The sequence below is a fragment of the Genypterus blacodes genome, unplaced genomic scaffold (assembly GCF_046128005.1).
Source record: "Genypterus blacodes isolate CSIRO-AG114 ecotype Tasmania unplaced genomic scaffold, CSIRO-AGI_Gbla_v1 ptg000131l_1, whole genome shotgun sequence".
Taxonomy (NCBI): domain Eukaryota; kingdom Metazoa; phylum Chordata; class Actinopteri; order Ophidiiformes; family Ophidiidae; genus Genypterus; species Genypterus blacodes.
In genome coordinates, this window is record NW_027466933.1 from 134,945 (window position 1) to 138,575 (window position 3,631).

Sequence of the window (3,631 nt, forward strand, 5' to 3'; positions counted from 1 at the left end):
TTTTACACTCAAGCAGAAATATCAGAATGACAGGCAGCTTATTGTGCGATTGATTGACATGGAAAACATAGATTGACATAGAAAATATGTAATCACAGGGGAGGTCAGACGAGTCAACCCCGGCTTCTTCACATAGCTGCTGAGAGGAGAGGTTAGAATCCCGTGTTTGCAGACGGCTGACGAGCTGACAATCACATGTCAGTGTTTTCAGAAAGCTCCTGTTTTCCACATCCACGCTATAAACGTGAAACCCAAGCCCCGCATTCAGGGTGGGAACCTTAGGAAAACTGAAATTAGCGTTGTTGGAATGTGCAAATGGACTGAAAAGGCTGCCATTTTCAAAATTTACATGGATTAGTGCGGACACGATGTCGGTCAACCTCAGACTGGGAGTCACCGTGCTCGTCTGGCACTGGTTTGTCTAATTCTGAGGCTGACGCCGGCGTAAACGCCATGAAACAAACACACATCACACGGCAGCTCCACAAATGACGATGATGCGAGCACATTGAATTGACCAGCAGCTTCTGTACAATCCTATATCAAGTTTGCTAGCTAGAAGCGCACTAAACAACATTGGCTAGCTAGCTAACGTTCGCTATCTCTGCTAATTCTGTTGTTGTCAGCGTTTATAGATGTAAATGGTTAATTTGTGTCAATCAAACTTCTGCTGTCATATAAGGCTTCAAACATTGTCGTCTGTTGGCTGACTGACTGGTTTGTAACATGCTACCTGTTGGTTTTGGTATGTGAAGGTTTAGCTTGAGTTACACTGATTGGATTCTGGGAAGCTCATAACTCGATATGAAACAATCTAAACCAGCATATATACATGACACACATGTAAAGTGTTCAATTGTTTGTTTTAGAAAGCTTTATGGATTACTGTGTGTCTGTGTGTGTGTGTGTGTGGGAGGGTAGGTGCCTCTGGCTTCTGCCTCTGTCTGCTAATGTGTGTCAGTCTGCAAGCGAGGCAATGAGCCCGGCTGTGTGCCTGCTGCAACCACGCGTGTGTGAGAGTGTGTGTGCGTTTCCGCGATCGCCTGTGTGTGTGTGTGTGTGTGTGTGTGGCTGCTGACGGGACCTGTCACTATCAGGCCCACACATCTCTGGCACTGTCTGTGTTGACACTCTGCCCGAGGGGGAACGAGCCTGCAGAGGTTGAGGAGAGCAGCGGTTTCCCACGGCTGCTGCGCTCGGCCTCGGCCCTGCCTCTGCATTCCTGGGCTGCCAGCGCTCTGTAAATGTTTGGACAGCCTTGAACAAATAACACACCTTGAAAGGCACAAGCGCAGGCCCTCTCTCCCTCTCGCACACCCCTGCTCTTCATCCTCCTCCTTAAGCTCCCGTCGCTAACACCCTCCTCCAACACCGCCAACCCACCCAAAACCGCAAATGGTGCTACCTCCCTCTCAGCTACTGCCACACTCAAACTTTCCCAGCTTCACGCTCGTGCGCAAATAAACACCAACCTCTACTGTGTTACTATTGTACACGCTCATATACAAACTTGCAGACACACACCTGCCTGAATGTAAATACACACACAGGCCTATTAGTTCTTGACAGCAGGGGTGTAGCTGCTTTAACGTTCCGGGATTATTGTCACATGCTGACAGGTTGACCTCTGCATCACCCTGAAACAGAAGTAAAAACACAATGTGAAGTCTGCCTGCTGTAATTTTAGCTCTCGGAAGTCATATTGCTTATTTTTAGACTGATTTCAAGCCAAAACATCCCAATAAACCCTGTGTTTCATTACAGCAAATGTTAATATAGTGAGACACAGAACACTCAAGAGAATCACGAGGTCAAACATTCTAATATCCAAATGACTTTGATTATTCGTCTGAGGTGGTTTGTGTTTATGTTTACATGCCCTGGATATATGCATTGTCCATTTGTCGAGTGTTTTGGAATCAAAGGTTTTCCCAATACCAGATTACATCAGTAGGAAGTGCTGCAGACGCCTTTCCACAAATCACTCGGTTTATGCTTTCCTGCCAGGCTGTAAAGAAGATTACATTAAATACTAGAAAAGAATGTTACATTCTGTAGCCTTAATTGCAATATGATCAAAGTTTTACGGTGCCATAAACAAAACAAAAAGTGTTGCAAATTCCAAAGCTTAATTCTGGCCTGATATGAACAGTAGTAATGGTTTTACTGCTTGGGTGTTGAGGGAAATCGTTTGACGTGCAGAATGCAGAAATTGTGATGCATACAACCACCACGACTACTTTAGACACGCACACGCCCATGGCCCCTAAACCACACTTCCTGCCAAAGTGGCTTTGTAAACATTTGAATCTTGCATTGATAAGCTGCTACTAATCATAAAACAGAAGCATCCTGTCATCATCTGTCATCGGTTTCCTCCTGTAAGTCTTCATCTCCACACGCCGACGGCTGAGTCATGGACGCTGCTGCAAAAGCAAAACATCCACGTCATGGAGATAACGTGCAGAACGCCACATCACCAAGAGTTCCTGATGAGCAGCAACATGGCAGGATAATAGCCGGGCTGACCCTGTGTGATTTCCCACACAGGCACCCACACGTGCACCCTGACGCCTGCCAGCAGCTGTGGAATCTGGAGTTCCACGCTCATAGTAAATCCCACGTAACATAACGCAGGACAACTTACGCTGTGCCTCTCCGGCAGCAGCGGCCAGTCAAACGCGGCTCTGTTTTCATTGTCAGGAGGCCTCAGGGTGCATATTTCTGTAATTAGGCCTTTATGCTCAGCAGTTTTGCAGCTGTGATGACATTTGGGTGTCGCCCCCCTGTTTCTCACGGTCCTGCTGCCAACGCCGGTCCGGCCGCTGGTCGGCGGCCAAGACTGAGGTCTACGTGTCAGGCCCCCGCTTCTTGTGTACACACACGGTGAAAGAAGGTGCTTTAGAAAAAAATATATTCCTGGCAATCGAGGGAACCACAGTTGGCGTTTTTTTTGTTTTTTTCAGGGTCAGTTTTCCAAACCGTAGCTCAGCGGTTCGGGGGGGGTGGGAGAGGAGGGGGGGGAGGGGTGTCAGAACTCCAGAACATTGAAGTGGTTCAGCGCGCACACAGACCCTCCTTGTGTTCTCTCTGTAGGTGTCTCAGGTGATTTACACTCGCAGACACACACTGAAGCTGAAACCATTTTAAAGATGATACGGGTATATGTGTGTTACATTTTCCAGAGGTAGAGAGTAACTTTACAAATGTCTGAATTAATGCAATTCAGTAAAATTTGGATGATTTTGGGAGAAAATACGTCCAAACTAAATCTACTTTTTTTTGTAAGTTGGAGCGTTTAGGAGATGTTTGGCGTTGATGGATTCTCTTCTCCACGCGCATCTTTCTCCGCCTCTCTTTTCTTCCCTTCATTCCGCAGCGTCTTTTCTTCCCTAACATCAATCTGTCTGCCCTTCTCATGTTATTTTCCTCTGTCTCTCCTTCTTGATTTGTTTCCTCGTTTCCTTCATTACTTTTCTTCTGTCCTCAACCTTTCCATCCTTCCCTTCTTTCCTTTCCTTTACTTCAAATTTAAACCATGAAGACGGGCTTTTGCATGACACTGACCTGCTGGAAGTACTGACTGATTTCAGTACTTCTTCCATCACACCGTCACACATCATCTTTGTGA